Raw genomic sequence first — 18476 nt, forward strand, 5'->3', positions numbered from 1 at the left:
ACTCTTTGTTCCCTTTCATTTTCCTCATTGATTAACTCTTAAAAAGTTCTCCTTCCATCTTCCCATCACAATCCTGGCACCTGTCAATTTATTTCCATCCTTATCGTTAATCACCCTAACCTGCTGCACATCCTTCCCATCTCTGTCTCTTAGTCTGGCCAACCTGAACAAATCCACCTCTCCCTCTTTAGTGTCCAACCTAGCATACAAGTCCTCATATGCTCTTTGCCACCTCTACCTTCACCTTACGCTGCATCTCCCTGTACTCTTGTCGACTCTCTTCAGTCCTCGCAGTGTCCCACTTCTTCTTAGCTAACTTTTTTCTCTGTATACACTCCTAAAGTTCCTCGTTCTGCCCCCAAATCACCTTGTCCACTTTCCTGTTTCCAGATGACACACCGAGTACCCTCGGTGTTCCCTATGAAAGTCCCCCAGTGACTTTCATTTTCAGCTGTACAAGAAATCAAGTTGTTCTGCAGTTTTAGTGTTGGTCCCAGATCTTCTCCAGTGTGGCCAAAATCAAACGTGGGGCTCGAACCCACGACCCTGAGATTAAGAGTCTCATGCTCTACCGACTGAGCTAGCCGGGCCCCTAAAAGGACACCTGAAAAGACCCTTTGACCCTCCATAAAGCAACATTTTTCCAGGCGTGTTTAAGCAAAGTCCCACTCTGTTTCAGCAATCACTTTTAGATCAGCTGCAACTATTTAGCCATTTGTTTTCAGCATCTTCCTCGGACAGTAAGTATTACGCTTGGAATATATTGCTTTGAACTAACCGTTTGGGTGCACATCATGGCCACCTCACTTGACGTGAGTTAATGTGGAGCGTCAGTTGTGCGTGAAGTGAGTAAAGCTCTTGTAAGTGAGTTTAGTGGGTCTCAGTTGGAGTGTTGGTTAGATGATTAATTTTGTTTGGCAAAACGTTTGTACAAGCAGCCAAGTCTGGCTGCAGTTGCAGCTGGGTTTTCTGAATTGCTTCTCTTTCGAAAACCTCAGCATCCATCGTGGGGCTTGCAGCCTTTTGTTACGTATATAAGGACAGTTTGAGAAACCTCATTGGAAACCTGATTTCCAGGTGTGTTTGCGCAAAGTCCAAGAGCTTTGTGCAACAAAAGACAATCACGAGTGGCTAAATACAAACATGTCTAAATCATGACCAACATGCAGAGGGAAGAAATGTCAGGAGTAAGATTTCAACCCACGCCTCCATTGGAGACCAGACGTCCTTTTGGGGAAAGAGCCCTTTCATAAGTCTGGCACCTTAGACCGCTCGGCCATCCTGACAGCCATTGGTGGGAATTGACTCTTTAGGACAGTGGAACTAACTCATTAGTTTATTATTCTCTAATTCAATCAACATACTCAAGGTGTTCTTGAGAAAAGTCTCCATTTCTTGTAATATTCACCTTTGTCTCAGCTTCAAAGGACGTCAGTCGGGACTTTGCACAACTTATGACAGTGACATGAAGTGAGTGAAGCTCTTGTAAATGAGTTTAGTGGGTCTCAGTTGGATTGTTGGTTAGATGATTAATTTTGTTTGGTAAAAAAAATTGTACAAGCAGCCAAGTCTGGCTGCAGTTGCAGCTGGGTTTTCTGAATTGCTTCTCTTTCGAAAACCTCAGCACCCATCATGGGGCTTGCAGCCTTTTGTTACTTATATACGCACAGTTTGAGAAACCTGATTGGAAACATGGTTACGTTTATAAACGACAACGAAATTGGCGTTCTCCGACTGGTATCTAGTCGGGTAAAGTCAGTTTCCATACCTCAGTTTGTGAAATCAGCTCCCCTGAGAATGCCGACTGTAATTTGGCTACTTTACTGTGTGTAATTGCCGGAAGTGACTTTCATTTTCAGCTGGACAAGAGATCAAGTTTTTCTGCCGTTTTACTGTGGGTCTCCTGAAACTGAACTCCTGAAAAGACCTTTTGATCCTCAATAAAGCAACATATTTCCAGGCGTGTTTGAGCAAAGTCCCACTCTGTTTCAGCAATCACTTTTAGATCAGCTGCAACTATTTAGCCATTTGTTTTCAGCATCTTCCTCGGACAGTAAGTATTACGCTTGGAATATATTGCTTTGAACTAAACGTTTGCATGCACATCATGACCACCTCACTTGACGTGAGTTGATGTGGAGCGTCAGTTGTCAGAAATTACTGCCAGGAGTGCCCGAGGTGCGTTCTCGTAAGAATGTTGCGGCAGCATCATCTCAGCAGCACATTGGTATCTGGTAGAGAAGGATTATGCAATAGTGTCGCCATGTCTTTTGCTTTGTGCAACAAAAGACAATCACGAGTTGCTAAAGTTGTCAAATACAAACGTGTCTTAATCATGATCAACATGCAAAGGGAAGAAATGTCAGGAGTGGGATTTGAACTCACGCCTCCATTGGAGACCAGAAGTCCCTTTGGGGAAAGAGCCCTTGCTTAAGTCTGGCGCCTTAGACCGCTCGGCCATCCTGACAGCCATTGGTGGGAATTGACTCTTTAGGACAGTGGAACTAACTCATTAGTTTATTATTCTCTAATTCAATCAACATACTCAAGGTGTTCTTGAGAAAAGTCTCCATTTCTTGCAATATTCACCTTTGTCTCAGCTTGAAAGGACGTCAGTCGGGACTTTGCACAACTTATGACAGTGACATGAAGTGAGTGAAGCTCTTGTAAGTGAGTTTAGTGGGTCTCAGTTGGAGTGTTGGTTAGATGATTAATTTTGTTTGGCAAAACGTTTGTACAAGCAGCCAAGTCTGGCTGCAGTTGCAGCTGGGATTTCTGAATTGCTTCTCTTTCGACAACCTCAGCATCCATCGTGGGGCTTGCAGCCTTTTGTTACGTATATACGGACAGTTTGAGAAACCTTATTGGAAACCTTATTTCCAGGTGTGTTTGCGCAAAGTCCCACTTTGTTTCAGCAATCACTTTTAGATCAACTGCAACTATTTAGCCGTTTGTTTTTAGCATCTTCTTCGGACAGTAAGTCTTACGCTTGGAATATATTGCTTTGAACTAACCGTTTGCATGCACATCATGGCCACCTCACTTGACGTGAGTTGATGTTGAGCGTCAGTTGTCAGAAATTACTTCCAGGAGTGCCCGAGGTGCATTCTCGTAATAATGTTGCGGCAGCATCATCTCAGCAGCACATTGGTATCTGGTAGAGAAGGATTATGCAATAGTGTCGCCATGTCTTTTGCTTCGTGCAACAAAAGACAATCACGAGTTGCTAAAGTTGTCAAATACAAACATGTCTAAATCATGACCAACATGCAGAGGGAAGAAATGTCAGGAGTGGGATTTGAACCCACGCCTCCATTGGAGACCAGAAGTCCCTTTGGGGAAGACCGCTCGGCCATCCTGACAGCCATTGGTGGGAATTGACTCTTTAGGACAGTGGAACTAACTCATTAGTTTATTATTCTCTAATTCAATCAACATACTGAAGGTGTTCTTGAGAAAAGTCTCCATTTCTTGCAATATTCACCTTTGTCTCAGCTTCAAAGGACGTCAGTCGGGACTTTGCACAACTTATGACAGTGACATGAAGTGAGTGAAGCTCTTGTAAGTGAGTTTAGTGGGTCTCAGTTGGAGTGTTGGTTAGATGATTAATTTTGTTTGGCAAAACGTTTGTACAAGCAGCCATATCTGGCTGCAGTTGCAGCTGGGTTTTCTGAATTGCTTCTCTTTCAAAAACCTCAGCATCCATCGTGGGGCTTGCAGCCTTTTGTTACGTATATACGCACAGTGTGAGAAACCTCATTGGAAACCTGATTTCCAGGTGTGTTTGCGCCAAGTCCCACTTTGTTTCAGCAATCACTTTTAGATCAGCTGCAACTATTTACCAGTTTGTTTTCTGCAACTTCCTCCAGACAGTAAGTCTTAGGCTTGGAATATATTGCTTTGAACTAACCGTTTCGGTGCACATCATGGCCACCTCACTTGACGTGAGTTAATGTGGAGCGTCAGTTGTGCGTGAAGTGAGTAAAGCTCTTGTAAGTGAGTTTAGTGGGTCTCAGTTGGAGTGTTGGTTAGATGATTAATTTTGTTTGGCAAAAGGTTTGTACAAGCAGCCAAGTCTGGCTGCAGTTGCAGCTGGGTTTTCTGAATTGCTTCTCTTTCGAAAACCTCAGCATCCATCGTGGGGCTTGCAGCCTTTTGTTACGTATATACGGACAGTTTGAGAAACCTCATTGGAAATCTGATTTCCAGGTGTGTTTGCGCAAAGTCCCACTTTGTTTCAGCAATCACTTTTAGATCAGCTTCAACTATTTAGCCGTTTGTTTTTAGCATCTTCTTCGGACAGTAAGTCTTACGCTTGGAATATATTGCTTTGAACTAACCGTTTGCATGCACATCATGGCCACCTCACTTGACGTGAGTAGATGTTGAGCGTCAGTTGTCAGAAATTACTGCCAGGAGTGCCCGAGGTGCATTCTCGTAAGAATGTTGCGGCAGCATCATCTCAGCAGCACATTGGTATCTGGTAGAGAAGGATTATGCAATAGTGTCGCCATGTCTTTTGCTTTGTCCAACAAAAAACAATCACGAGTTGCTAAGTTGTCAAATACAAACATGTCTAAATCATGACCAACATGCAGAGGGAAGAAATGTCAGGAGTGGGATTTGAACCCACGCCTCCATTGGAGACCAGAAGTCCCTTTGGGGAAAGAGCCCTTGCTTAAGTCTGGCGCCTTAGACCGCTCGGCAATCCTGACAGCCATTGGTGGGAATTAACTCTTTAGGACAGTGGAACTAACTCATTAGTTCATTATTCTCTAATTCAATCAACATACTCAAGGTGTTCTTGAGAAAAGTCTCCATTTCTTGCAATATTCACCTTTGTCTCAGCTTCAAAGGACGTCAGTCGGGACTTTGCACAACTTATGACAGTGACATGAAGTGAGTGAAGCTCTTGTAAGTGAGTTTAGTGGGTCTCAGTTGGAGTGTTGGTTAGATGATTAATTTTGTTTGGCAAAACGATTGTACAAGCAGCCAAGTCTGGCTGCAGTTGCAGCTGGGTTTTCTGAATTGCTTCTCTTTCGAAAACCTCAGCATCCATCATGGGGCTTGCAGCCTTTTGTTACTTATATACGCACTGTTTGAGAAACCTGATTGGAAACATGGTTACGTTTATAAACGACAACGAAATTGGCGTTCTCCGACTGGTATCTAGTCGGGTAAAGTTAGTTTCCATACCTCAGTTTGTGAAATCAGCTCCCCAGAGAAAGCCGACTGTAATTTGGCTATTTTACTGTGTGTAATTGCCGGAAGTGACTTTCATTTTCAGCTGGACAAGAGATCAAGTTTTTCTGCCGTTTTAGTGTGGGTCTCCTGAAACTGAACTCCTGAAAAGACCTTTTGATCCTCAATAAAGCAACATATTTCCAGGCGTGTTTGAGCAAAGTCCCACTCTGATTCAGCAATCACTTTTAGATCAGCTGCAACTATTTAGCCATTTGTTTTCAGCATCTTCCTCGGACAGTAAGTATTACGCTTGGAATATATTGCTTTGAACTAACCGTTTGCATGCACATCATGGCCACCTCACTTGACAAGAGTTGATGTGGAGCGTCAGTTGTGCGTGAAGTGAGTAAAGGTCTTGTAAGTGAGTTTAGTGGGTCTCAGTTGGATTGTTGGTTGGATGATTAATTTTGTTTTCGCAAAACGATTGTACAAGCAGCCAAGTCTGGCTGCAGTTGCAGCTGGGTTTTCTGAATTGCTTCTCTTTCGAAAACCTCAGCATCCATCGTGGGGCTTGCAGCCTTTTGTTACGTATAAACGGACAGTTTGAGAAACCTCATTGGAAACCTGATTTTCAGGTGTGTTTGCGCAAAGTCCCACTTTGTTTCAGCAATCACTTTTAGATCAACTGCAACTATTTAGCCGTTTGTTTTTAGCATCTTCTTCGGACAGTAAGTCTTACGCTTGGAATATATTGCTTTGAACTAACCGTTTGCATGCACATCATGGCCACCTCACTTGACGTGAGTTGATGTGGAGCGTCAGTTGTCAGAAATTACTGCCAGGAGTGCCCGAGGTGCATTCTCGTAAGAATGTTGCGGCAGCATCATCTCAGCAGCACATTGGTATCTGGTAGAGAAGGATTATGCAATAGTGTCACAATGTCTTTTGCTTTGTGCAACAAAAGACAATCACGAGTTGCCAAATACAAACATGTCTAAATCATGACCAACATGCAGAGGGAAGAAATGTCAGGAGTGGGATTTGAACTCACGCCTCCATTGCAGACCAGAAGTCCCTTTGGGGAAAGAGCCCTTGCTTAAGTCTGGCGCCTTAGACCGCTCGGCCATCCTGACAGCCATTGGTGGGAATTGACTCTTTAGGACAGTGGAACTAACTCATTAGTTTATTAGTTTCTAATTCGATCAACATACTCAAGGTGTTCTTGAGAAAAGTCTCCATTTCTTGCAATATTCACTTTTGTCTCAGCTTGAAAGGACGTCAGTCGGGACTTTGCACAACTTATGACAGTGACATGAAGTGAGTGAAGCTCTTGTAAGTGAGTTTAGTGGGTCTCAGTTGGATTGTTGGTTAGATGATTAATTTTGTTTGGTAAAACGATTGTACAAGCAGCCAAGTCTGGCTGCTGTTTCAGCTGGGTTTTCTGAATTGCTTCTCTTTCGAAAACCTCAGCATCCATCATGGGGCTTGCAGCCTTTTGTTACTTATATACGCACAGTTTGAGAAACCTGATTGGAAACATGGCTACGTGTATAAACGACAACAAAATTGCGGTACTCCGACTGGTATCTAGTCGGGTAAAGTCATTTTCCATATCCCAATTTGTGAAATCAGCTCCCCTGAGAAAGCCGACGGTAATTTGGCTACTTTACTGTGTGTAATTGCAGGAAGTGACTTTCATTTTCAGCTGTACAAGAAATCAAGGTTTTGTGGAGTTTTAGTATTGGTCCGAGATCTTATCCAGTGTGGCCGTATTAAAACCACCACACCCAACGTGGGGCTCGAACCCACGACCCTGAGATTAAAAGTCTCATGCTCTACCGCCTGAGCTAGCCGGGCCTCAAAGAGGACCCTGAAAAGACCCTTTGACCTTCAATGAAGCAACATATTTCCAGGCGTCTTTGAGCAAAGTCCCACTTTGTTTCAGCAATCGCTCTTACATCAGCTGCAACTATTTAGCCGTTTGTTTTCTGCAACTTCCTCCAGACAGTAAGTCTTAGGCTTGGAGTATATTGCTTTGAACTAACCTCAACATCTTAAGCTCTGCTACCTCCAGCTCTGCCTCCTGTGTTTTCTTCAGTGCCGCTGTCTCTAAGCCGAACAACATCGCTGGTCTCACCACCGTCTTGAGACGGTGGCTTCCTTTCATTCTCGCTGACACTCTTTTATCACACAACACACCTGACACTTTTGTCCACCCGTTCCAACCTGATTGCAGTGGCCTCTTCACCTCTTTTCCACACTCTCCGTTGCTCTGAACCGTTAACCCTAAGTACTTAAAGTCCTGCACCTTCTTCACCTCTGCCCCCTGTAACCTCACCGTTCCACCTGGGTCCCTCTCATTGACACACATCTCAGTTTTCCAGAGCAGACCTCCATCTCTCTAGATTTTCCTCCACCTGCTCCCTGTTCTCACTACAAATCACAATGTCATCCGCAAACATCATAGTCCACGGAGATTCCAGTCTAACCTCATCTGTCAGCCTGTCCGCCACCAGAGCAAGGAAGAAGGGGCTCAGAGCCGATCCTTGATGCAGACCCACCGCCACCTTGAACTCCTCTGTCACACCTACAGCACACCTCACCGCGGTCTTACAGCTTTCATACATGTCCTCCATCACTCTAACATACTTCTCTGCCACTCCAGAATTCCTCATACAATGCCACAGCTCCTCTCTCGGCACCCTGTCATACGCTTTCTCTAAGTCTACGAAGACACAATGCATCTCCCCATGACCTTCTCTGTATTTCTCCATCGGCATCCTCAAAGCAAATATTTCATCTGTTGGACTCTCTCTAGGCATGAAACCATATTGCTCACCTCTGCCCTTAGCCTAGCTTCCACTACTATTTCCCACAACTTCATTGTGTGGCTCATCAACTTTATTCCTCTGTAGTTGCCACAGCTCTGCTCATCTCCCTTGTTCTTAAAAATGGGCACCAGTACACTTCTCCTCCAGTCCTCGGCCCTCCTCTCACTCTCCAAGATCTTGTTAAACAAACTAGTCAGAAACTCTACTGCCACCTCTCCTAGACACTTTCATACCTCCACAGGTATGTCATCAGGACCCGCTGCCTTTCCACTCTTCATCCTCTTCAACGTCCTCCTCACTTCACTCTTACTAATCTTGGCTACTTCCTGCTCCACACCAGTCACCTCTTCTACTCTTTGTTCCCTTTCATTTTCCTCATTGATTAACTCTTAAAAAGTTCTCCTTCCATCTTCCCATCAAAATCCTGGCACCTGTCAATTTATTTCCATCCTTATCGTTAAACACCCTAACCTGCTGCACATCCTTCCCATCTCTGTCTCTTAGTCTGGCCAACCTGAACAAATCCACCTCTCCCTCTTTAGTGTCCAACCTAGCATAAGAGTCCTCATATGCTCTTTGCCACCTCTACCTTCACCTTACGCTGCATCTCCCTGTACTCTTGTCGACTCTCTTCAGTCCTCGCAGTGTCCCACTTCTTCTTAGCTAACCTTTTTCTCTGTATACACTCCTGAAGTTCCTGGTTCTGCCGCCAAATCACCTTGTCCACTTTCCTGTTTCCAGATGACACACCGAGTACCCTCGGTGTTCCCTATGAAAGTCCCCCAGTGACTTTCATTTTCAGCTGTACAAGAAATCAAGTTGTTCTGCAGTTTTAGTGTTGGTCCCAGATCTTCTCCAGTGTGGCCATAATCAAAAGAGACCCCGCCCAACGTGGGGCTCGAACCCACGACCTTGAGATTAAGAGTCTCATGCTCTACCGACTGAGCTAGCCGGGCCGCTAAAAGTACACCTGAAAAGACCCGTTGACCCTCAATAAAGCAACATTTTTCCAGGCGTGTTTAAGCAAAGTCCCACTCTGTTTCAGCAATCACTTTTAGATCAGCTGCAACTATTTAGCCGTTTGTTTTCTGCATCTTCCTCCAGACAGTAAGTCTTAGGCATGGAATAAATTGCTTCGAACTAATCGTTTGCATGCACATCATATCTGGTATCTAGTCGGGTAAAGTCATTTTCTATATCCCAATTTGTGAAATCAGCTCCCCTGAGAAAGCCGACTTAAGTTTGGCTACTTTACTGTGTGTAATTGCAGGAAGTGACTTTCATTTTCAGCTGTACAAGAAATCAAGGTTTTGTGGAGTTGTAGTGTTGGTCCGAGATCTTATCCAGTGTGGCCGTATTAAAAGCACCATGCCCAACATGGGGCCCGAACCCACGACCCTGAGATTAAAAGTCTCATGCTCTACCGCCTGAGCTAGCCGGGCCTCAAAGAGGACCCTGAAAAGACCCTATGACCTTCAATGAAGCAACATATTTCCAGGCGTCTTTGAGCAAAGTCCCACTTTGTTTCAGCAATCGCTCTTAGATCAGCTGCAACTATTTAGCCGTTTGTTTTCTGCAACTTCCTCCAGACAGTAAGTCTTAGGCTTGGAGTATATTGCTTTGAACTAACCTCAACATCTTAAGCTCTGCTACCTCCAGCTCTGCCTCCTGTGTTTTCTTCAGTGCCGCTGTCTCTAAGCCGAACAACATCGCTGGTCTCACCACCGTCTTGAGACGGTGGCTTCCTTTCATTCTCGCTGACACTCTTTTATCACACAACACACCTGACACTTTTGTCCACCCGTTCCAACCTGATTGCAGTGGCCTCTTCACCTCTTTTCCACACTCTCCGTTGCTCTGAACCGTTAACCCTAAGTACTTAAAGTCCTGCACCTTCTTCACCTCTGCCCCCTGTAACCTCACCGTTCCACCTGGGTCCCTCTCATTGACACACATCTCAGTTTTCCAGAGCAGACCTCCATCTCTCTAGATTTTCCTCCACCTGCTCCCTGTTCTCACTACAAATCACAATGTCATCCGCAAACATCATAGTCCACGGAGATTCCAGTCTAACCTCATCTGTCAGCCTGTCCGCCACCAGAGCAAGGAAGAAGGGGCTCAGAGCCGATCCTTGATGCAGACCCACTGCCACCTTGAACTCCTCTGTCACACCTACAGCACACCTCACCGCGGTCTTACAGCTTTCATACATGTCCTCCATCACTCTAACATACTTCTCTGCCACTCCAGAATTCCTCATACAATACCACAGCTCCTCTCTCGGCACCCTGTCATACGCTTTCTCTAAGTCTACGAAGACACAATGCATCTCCCCATGACCTTCTCTGTATTTCTCCATCGGCATCCTCAAAGCAAATATTTCATCTGTTGGACTCTCTCTAGGCATGAAACCATATTGCTCACCTCTGCCCTTAGCCTAGCTTCCACTACTATTTCCCACAACTTCATTGTGTGGCTCATCAACTTTATTCCTCTGTAGTTGCCACAGCTCTGCTCATCTCCCTTGTTCTTAAAAATGGGCACCAGTACACTTCTCCTCCAGTCCTCGGCCCTCCTCTCACTCTCCAAGATCTTGTTAAACAAACTAGTCAGAAACTCTACTGCCACCTCTCCTAGACACTTTCATACCTCCACAGGTATGTCATCAGGACCCGCTGCCTTTCCACTCTTCATCCTCTTCAACGTCCTCCTCACTTCACTCTTACTAATCTTGGCTACTTCCTGCTCCACACCAGTCACCTCTTCTACTCTTTGTTCCCTTTCATTTTCCTCATTGATTAACTCTTAAAAAGTTCTCCTTCCATCTTCCCATCAAAATCCTGGCACCTGTCAATTTATTTCCATCCTTATCGTTAAACACCCTAACCTGCTGCACATCCTTCCCATCTCTGTCTCTTAGTCTGGCCAACCTGAACAAATCCACCTCTCCCTCTTTAGTGTCCAACCTAGCATACAAGTCCTCATATGCTCTTTGCCACCTCTACCTTCACCTTACGCTGCATCTCCCTGTACTCTTGTCGACTCTCTTCAGTCCTCGCAGTGTCCCACTTCTTCTTAGCTAACCTTTTTCTCTGTATACACTCCTGAAGTTCCTGGTTCTGCCGCCAAATCACCTTGTCCACTTTCCTGTTTCCAGATGACACACCGAGTACCCTCGGTGTTCCCTATGAAAGTCCCCCAGTGACTTTCATTTTCAGCTGTACAAGAAATCAAGTTGTTCTGCAGTTTTAGTGTTGGTCCCAGATCTTCTCCAGTGTGGCCATAATCAAAAGAGACCCCGCCCAACGTGGGGCTCGAACCCACGACCTTGAGATTAAGAGTCTCATGCTCTACCGACTGAGCTAGCCGGGCCGCTAAAAGTACACCTGAAAAGACCCGTTGACCCTCAATAAAGCAACATTTTTCCAGGCGTGTTTAAGCAAAGTCCCACTCTGTTTCAGCAATCACTTTTAGATCAGCTGCAACTATTTAGCCGTTTGTTTTCTGCATCTTCCTCCAGACAGTAAGTCTTAGGCATGGAATAAATTGCTTCGAACTAATCGTTTGCATGCACATCATATCTGGTATCTAGTCGGGTAAAGTCATTTTCTATATCCCAATTTGTGAAATCAGCTCCCCTGAGAAAGCCGACTGAAGTTTGGCTACTTTACTGTGTGTAATTGCAGGAAGTGACTTTCATTTTCAGCTGTACAAGAAATCGAGGTTTTGTGGAGTTGTAGTGTTGGTCCGAGATCTTATCCAGTGTGGCCGTATTAAAAGCACCATGCCCAACGTGGGGCCCGAACCCACGACCCTGAGATTAAAAGTCTCATGCTCTACCGCCTGAGCTAGTCGGGCCTCAAAGAGGACCCTGAAAAGACCCTATGACCTTCAATGAAGCAACATATTTCCAGGCGTTTTTGAGCAAAGTCCCACTTTGTTTCAGCAATCGCTCTTACATCAGCTGCAACTATTTAGCCGTTTGTTTTCTGCAACTTCCTCCAGACAGTAAGTCTTAGGCTTGGAGTATATTGCTTTGAACTAACCGTTTGCATGCACATCATGGCCACCTCACTTGACGTGAGTTGATGTGGAGGGTCAGTTGTGCGCATGGTCAGAAATTACTGCCAGGAGTGCCCGAGGTGCATTCTCGTAAGAATGTTGCGGCAGCATTATCTCAGCAGCACAATGGTATATGGTAGAGAAGGATTATGCAATAGTGTTGCCATGTCTTTTGCTTTGTGCAACAAAAGAAATCACGAGTTGTTAAAGTTTTTAAAGTTGTTCAATACAAATATGTCTAAATAATTAGCAACATGCAGATCAAAGTAATGTCAGGAGAGGGATTTGAACCCACGCCTCCACTGGAGACCAGAAGTCCCTTTGGGGAAGGAGTTCTTCCTTGAGTCTGGCGCCTTAGACCGCTCTGCCATCCTGACAGCCGTTGGTGGGCGCCGACTCTTTAGGACAGTGGAACTAAGTCATTAGGTTGTTATTCTCTGATTCAATCAACATACTCAAGGTGTTCTTGAGGAAAGTCTCAATTTGTTGCAATACTCACTTTTGTCTCAGCTGGAAAGGGCCGTCAGTCGGGACTTTGCGCAACTTATGACAGTGTAATGAAGTGAGTGAAGCTCTCGTTTGTGAGTTTAGTGGGTTTCAGTTGGAGTGTTGGTTAGATGATCGATATTGTTTGGCAAAACGTTTGTACGGGTAGCCAAGTCTGGCTGCAGTTGCAGCTGGATTTTCTGAATTGCTACTTTTTCAAAAACCTCAGCATCCATCGTAGGGCTTGCGGCCTTTTGTTACGCTTATGCACAGTTTCAGAAAGCTAATTGGAAACATGGTTACGTGTATAAACGACAACAAAATTGCGGTACTCCGACTGGTATCTAGTCGGGTAAAGTCATTTTCCATATCCCAATTTGTGAAATCAGCTCCCCTGAGAAAGCCGACTGTAATTTGGCTACTTTACTGTGTGTAATTGCAGGAAGTGACTTTCATTTTCAGCTGTACAAGAAATCAAGGTTTTGTGAAGTTTTAGTGTTGGTCCGAGATCTTATCCAGTGTGGCCGTATTAAAAGCACCACGCCCAACGTGGGGCCCGAACCCACGACCCTGAGGTTAAAAGTCTCATGCTCTACCGCCTGAGCTAGCCGGGCCTCAAAGAGGACCCTGAAAAGACCCTTTGACCTTCAATGAAGCAACATATTTCCAGGCGTCTTTGAGCAAAGTCCCACTTTGTTTCAGCAATCGCTCTTAGATAAGCTGCAACTATTTAGCCGTTTGTTTTCTGCAACTTCCTCCAGACAGTAAGTCTTAGGCTTGGAGTATATTGCTTTGAACTAACCGTTTGTCCTCATTATTGAGCCTGTCCATCCTCGTTACTCCCAAAGAGAACCTCAACATCTTAAGGTCTGCTACCTCCAGCTCTGCCTCCTGTGTTTTCTTCAGTGCCGCTGTCTCTAAGCCGAACAACATCGCTGGTCTCACCACCGTCTTGAGACGGTGGCTTCCTTTCATTCTCGCTGACACTCTTTTATCACATAACACACCTGACACTTTTGTCCACCCGTTCCAACCTGATTGCAGTGGCCTCTTCACCTCTTTTCCACACTCTCCGTTGCTCTGAACCGTTGACCCTAAGTACTTAAAGTCCTGCACCTTCTTCACCTCTGCCCCCTGTAACCTCACCGTTCCACCTGGGTCCCTCTCATTGACACACATCTCAGTTTTCCAGAGCAGACCTCCATCTCTCTAGATTTTCCTCCACCTGCTCCCTGTTCTCACTACAAATCACAATGTCATCCGCAAACATCATAGTCCACGGAGATTCCAGTCTAACCTCATCTGTCAGCCTGTCCGCCACCAGAGCAAGGAAGAAGGGGCTCAGAGCCGATCCTTGATGCAGACCCACCGCCACCTTGAACTCCTCTGTCACACCTACAGCACACCTCACCGCGGTCTTACAGCTTTCATACATGTCCTCCATCACTCTAACATACTTCTCTGCCACTCCAGAATTCCTCATACAATACCACAGCTCCTCTCTCGGCACCCTGTCATACGCTTTCTCTAAGTCTACGAAGACACAATGCACCTCCCCGTGACCTTCTCTGTATTTCTCCATCGGCATCCTCAAAGCAAAAACTTCATCTGTTGGACTCTTTCTAGGCATGAAACCATATTGCTCACCTCTGCCCTTAGCCTAGCTTCCACTACTATTTCCCAAAACTTCATTGTGTGGCTCATCAACTTTTTTCCTCTGTAGTTGCCACAGCTCTGCTCATCTCCCTTGTTCTTAAAAATGGGCACCAGTACACTTCTCCTCCAGTCCTCGGCCCTCCTCTCACTCTCCAAGATCTTGTTAAACAAACTAGTCAGAAACTCTACTGCCACCTCTCCTAGACACTTTCATACCTCCACAGGTATATCATCAGGACCCGCTGCCTTTCCACTCTTCATCCTCTTCAACGTCCTCCTCACTTCACTCTTACCAATCTTGGCTACTTCCTGCTCCACACCAGTCACCTCTTCTACTCTTTGTTCCCTTTCATTTTTTCTCATTGATTAACTCTTAAAAAGTTCTCGTTCCATCTTCCCATCACAATCCTGGCACCTGTCAATTTATTTCCATCCTTATCGTTAATCACCCTAACCTGCTGCACATCCTTCCCATCTCTGTCTCTTAGTCTGGCCAACCTGAACAAATCCACCTCTCCGTCTTTAGTGTCCAACCTAGCATACAAGTCCTCATATGCTCTTTGCCACCTCTACCTTCCCCTTACGCTGCATCTCCCTGTACTCTTGTCGACACTCTTCAGTCCTCGCAGTGTCCCACTTCTTCTTAGCTAACCTTTTTCTCTGTATACACTCCTGAAGTTCCTGGTTCTGCCGCCAAATCACCTTGTCCACTTTCCTGTTTCCAGATGACACACCGAGTACCCTCGGTGTTCCCTATGAAAGTCCCCCAGTGACTTTCATTTTCAGCTGTACAAGAAATCAAGTTGTTCTGCAGTTTTAGTGTTGGTCCCAGATCTTCTCCAGTGTGGCCAAAATCAAACGTGGGGCTCGAACCCACGACCCCGAGTTTAAGAGTCTCATGCTCTACCGACTGAGCTAGCCGGGGCGTTAAAAGGACACCTGAAAAGACCCTTTGACCCTCAATAAAGCAACATTTTTCCAGGCGTGTTTAAGCAAAGTCCCACTCTGTTTCAGCAATCACTTTTAGATCAGCTGCAACTATTTAGCCGTTTGTTTTCTGCATCTTCCTCCAGACAGTAAGTCTTAGGCTTGGAATAAATTGCTTCGAACTAATCGTTTGCATGCACATCATGGCCACCTCACTTGACGTGAGTTGATGTGGAGGGTCAGTTGTGCGCGTGGTCAGAAATTACTGCCAGGAGTGCCCGAGGTGCACTTTCGTAAGAATGTTGTGGCAGCATTATCTCAGCAGCACAATGGTATATGGTAGAGAAGGATTATGCAATAGTGTTGCCATGTCTTTTGCTTTGTGCAACAAAAGAAATCACGAGTTGTTAAAGTTTTCAAAGTTGTTCAATACAAATATGTCTAAATAATTAGCAACATGCAGATCAAAGTAATGTCAGGAGAGGGATTTGAACCCACGCCTCCACTGGAGACCAGAAGTCCCTTTGGAGAAGGAGTTCTTCCTTGAGTCTGGCGCCTTAGACCGCTCGGCCATCCTGACAGCCGTTGGTGGGCGCCGACTCTTTAGGACAGTGGAACTAAGTCATTAGGTTGTTATTCTCTAATTCAATCAACACACTCAAGGTGTTCTTGAGGAAAGTCTCAATTTGTTGCAATACTCACCTTTGTCTCAGCTGGAAAGGGCCGTCAGTCGGGACTTTGCGCAACTTATGACAGTGTAATGAAGTGAGTGAAGCTCTTGTTTGTGAGTTTAGTGGGTTTCAGTTGGAGTGTTGGTTAGATGATCGATATTGTTTGGCAAAACGTTTGTACGGGTAGCCAAGTCTGGCTGCAGTTGCAGCTGGATTTTCTGAATTGCTACATTTTCGAAAACCTCAGCATCCATCGTAGGGCTTGCAGCCTTTTGTTACGCTTATGCACAGTTTGAGAAAGCTGATTGGAAACATGGTTACGTGTATAAACGACAACAAAATTGCGGTACTCCGAGTGGTATCTAGTCGGGTAAAGTCGGTTTCCATATCCCAATTTGTGAAATCAGCTGCCCTGACAAAGCCGACTGTAATTTGGCTACTTTACTGTGTGTAATTGCAGGAAGTGACTTTCATTTTCAGCTGTACAAGAAATAAAGGTTTTGTGCAGTTTTAGCATTGGTCCCAGATCTTATCCAGTGTGGCCGTATTAAAACCACCACGCATAACATGGGGCTCGAACCCACGACCCTGAGATTAAAAGTCTCATGCTCTACCGCCTGAGCTAGCCGGGCCTCAAAGAGGACCCTGAAAAGACCCTTTGACCTTCAATGAAGCAACATATTTCCAGGCGTCTTTGAGCAAAGTCCCACTTTGTTTCAGCAATCGCTCTTACATCAGCTGCAACTATTTAGCCGTTTGTTTTCTGCAACTTCCTCCAGACAGTAAGTCTTAGGCTTGGAGTATATTGCTTTGAACTAACCGTTTGACCTCATTATTGAGCCTGTCCATCCTCGTTACTCCCAAAGAGAACCTCAACATCTTAAGGTCTGCTACCTCCAGCTCTGCCTCCTATGTTTTCTTCAGTGCCGCTGTCTCTAAGCCGAACAACATCGCTGGTCTCACCACCGTCTTGAGACGGTGGCTTCCTTTCATTCTCGCTGACACTCTTTTATCACACAACACACCTGACACTTTTGTCCACCCGTTCCAACCTGATTGCAGTGGCCTCTTCACCTCTTTTCCACACTCTCCGTTGCTCTGAACCGTTGACCCTAAGTACTTAAAGTCCTGCACCTTCTTCACCTCTGCCCCCTGTAACCTCACCGTTCCACCTGGGTCCCTCTCATTGACACACATCTCAGTTTTCCAGAGCAGACCTCCATCTCTCTAGATTTTCCTCCACCTGCTCCCTGTTCTCACTACAAATCACAATGTCATCCGCAAACATCATAGTCCACGGAGATTCCAGTCTAACCTCATCTGTCAGCCTGTCCGCCACCAGAGCAAGGAAGAAGGGGCTCAGAGCCGATCCTTGATGCAGACCCACCGCCACCTTGAACTCCTCTGTCACACCTACAGCACACCTCACCGCGGTCTTACAGCTTTCATACATGTCCTCCATCACTCTAACATACTTCTCTGCCACTCCAGAATTCCTCATACAATACCACAGCTCCTCTCTCGGCACCCTGTCATACGCTTTCTCTAAGTCTACGAAGACACAATGCACCTCCCCATGACCTTCTCTGTATTTCTCCATCGGCATCCTCAAAGCAAATACTTCATCTGTTGGACTCTTTCTAGGCATGAAACCATATTGCTCACCTCTGCCCTTAGCCTAGCTTCCACTACTATTTCCCACAACTTCATTGTGTGGCTCATCAACTTTTTTCCTCTGTAGTTGCCACAGCTCTGCTCATCTCCCTTGTTCTTAAAAATGGGCACCAGTACACTTCTCCTCCAGTCCTCGGCCCTCCTCTCACTCTCCAAGATCTTGTTAAACAAACTAGTCAAAAACTCTACTGCCACCTCTCCTAGACACTTTCATACCTCCACAGGTATGTCATCAGGACCCGCTGCCTTTCCACTCTTCATCCTCTTCAACGTCCTCCTCACTTCACTCTTACTAATCTTGGCTACTTCCTGCTCCACACCAGTCACCTCTTCTACTCTTTGTTCCCTTTCATTTTCCTCATTGATTAACTCTTAAAAAGTTCTCCTTCCATCTTCCCATCACAATCCTGGCACCTGTCAATTTATTTCCATCCTTATCGTTAATCACCCTAACCTGCTGCACATCCTTCCCATCTCTGTCTCTTAGTCTGGCCAACCTGAACAAATCCACCTCTCCCTCTTTAGTGTCCAACCTAGCATACAAGTCCTCATATGCTCTTTGCCACCTCTACCTTCACCTTACGCTGCATCTCCCTGTACTCTTGTCGACACTCTTCAGTCCTCGCAGTGTCCCACTTCTTCTTAGCTAACCTTTTTCTCTGTATACACTCCTAAAGTTCCTCGTTCTGCCCCCAAATCACCTTGTCCACTTTCCTGTTTCCAGATGACACACCGAGTACCCTCGGTGTTCCCTATGAAAGTCCCCCAGTGACTTTCATTTTCAGCTGTACAAGAAATCAAGTTGTTCTGCAGTTTTAGTGTTGGTCCCAGATCTTCTCCAGTGTGGCCAAAATCAAACGCGGGGCTCGAACCCACGACCCTGAGATTAAGAGTCTCATGCTCTACCGACTGAGCTAGCCGGGCCCCTAAAAGGACACCTGAAAAGACCCTTTGATCTTCCATAAAGCAACATTTTTCCAGGCGT

The 18476-nt window shown here is 45.6% G+C and overlaps 10 non-coding genes across 10 annotated transcripts; all 10 read right to left on the minus strand.

Moving 5' to 3' along the window:
- Nucleotides 1-517: 517 nt before the first annotated feature.
- trnak-cuu (transfer RNA lysine (anticodon CUU)) lies at nucleotides 518-590 on the minus strand. The gene has a single exon. It is a non-coding gene; the product is annotated as a tRNA-Lys (tRNA).
- Nucleotides 591-2360: 1770 nt separating this feature from the next.
- On the minus strand, nucleotides 2361-2467 carry trnal-uaa (transfer RNA leucine (anticodon UAA)). The gene is made up of 2 exons: nucleotides 2430-2467; nucleotides 2361-2405 (listed from the first exon to the last, which is right to left on the minus strand). It is a non-coding gene; the product is annotated as a tRNA-Leu (tRNA).
- A 2141-nt stretch (nucleotides 2468-4608) lies between these two features.
- Nucleotides 4609-4715, minus strand: trnal-uaa (transfer RNA leucine (anticodon UAA)). The gene is made up of 2 exons: nucleotides 4678-4715; nucleotides 4609-4653 (listed from the first exon to the last, which is right to left on the minus strand). It is a non-coding gene; the product is annotated as a tRNA-Leu (tRNA).
- A 1495-nt stretch (nucleotides 4716-6210) lies between these two features.
- Nucleotides 6211-6317, minus strand: trnal-uaa (transfer RNA leucine (anticodon UAA)). The gene is made up of 2 exons: nucleotides 6280-6317; nucleotides 6211-6255 (listed from the first exon to the last, which is right to left on the minus strand). It is a non-coding gene; the product is annotated as a tRNA-Leu (tRNA).
- A 651-nt stretch (nucleotides 6318-6968) lies between these two features.
- Nucleotides 6969-7041, minus strand: trnak-uuu (transfer RNA lysine (anticodon UUU)). The gene has a single exon. It is a non-coding gene; the product is annotated as a tRNA-Lys (tRNA).
- A 1857-nt stretch (nucleotides 7042-8898) lies between these two features.
- On the minus strand, nucleotides 8899-8971 carry trnak-cuu (transfer RNA lysine (anticodon CUU)). The gene has a single exon. It is a non-coding gene; the product is annotated as a tRNA-Lys (tRNA).
- Nucleotides 8972-9384: 413 nt separating this feature from the next.
- Nucleotides 9385-9457, minus strand: trnak-uuu (transfer RNA lysine (anticodon UUU)). The gene has a single exon. It is a non-coding gene; the product is annotated as a tRNA-Lys (tRNA).
- Nucleotides 9458-11314: 1857 nt separating this feature from the next.
- Nucleotides 11315-11387, minus strand: trnak-cuu (transfer RNA lysine (anticodon CUU)). The gene has a single exon. It is a non-coding gene; the product is annotated as a tRNA-Lys (tRNA).
- A 413-nt stretch (nucleotides 11388-11800) lies between these two features.
- trnak-uuu (transfer RNA lysine (anticodon UUU)) lies at nucleotides 11801-11873 on the minus strand. The gene has a single exon. It is a non-coding gene; the product is annotated as a tRNA-Lys (tRNA).
- A 3746-nt stretch (nucleotides 11874-15619) lies between these two features.
- trnal-caa (transfer RNA leucine (anticodon CAA)) lies at nucleotides 15620-15726 on the minus strand. Its single transcript has 2 exons — nucleotides 15689-15726; nucleotides 15620-15664 (listed from the first exon to the last, which is right to left on the minus strand). It is a non-coding gene; the product is annotated as a tRNA-Leu (tRNA).
- Between the last annotated feature and the right edge of the window lie 2750 nt (nucleotides 15727-18476).

Source organism: Channa argus, unplaced genomic scaffold, assembly GCF_033026475.1.
Source record: "Channa argus isolate prfri unplaced genomic scaffold, Channa argus male v1.0 Contig080, whole genome shotgun sequence".
Taxonomy (NCBI): domain Eukaryota; kingdom Metazoa; phylum Chordata; class Actinopteri; order Anabantiformes; family Channidae; genus Channa; species Channa argus.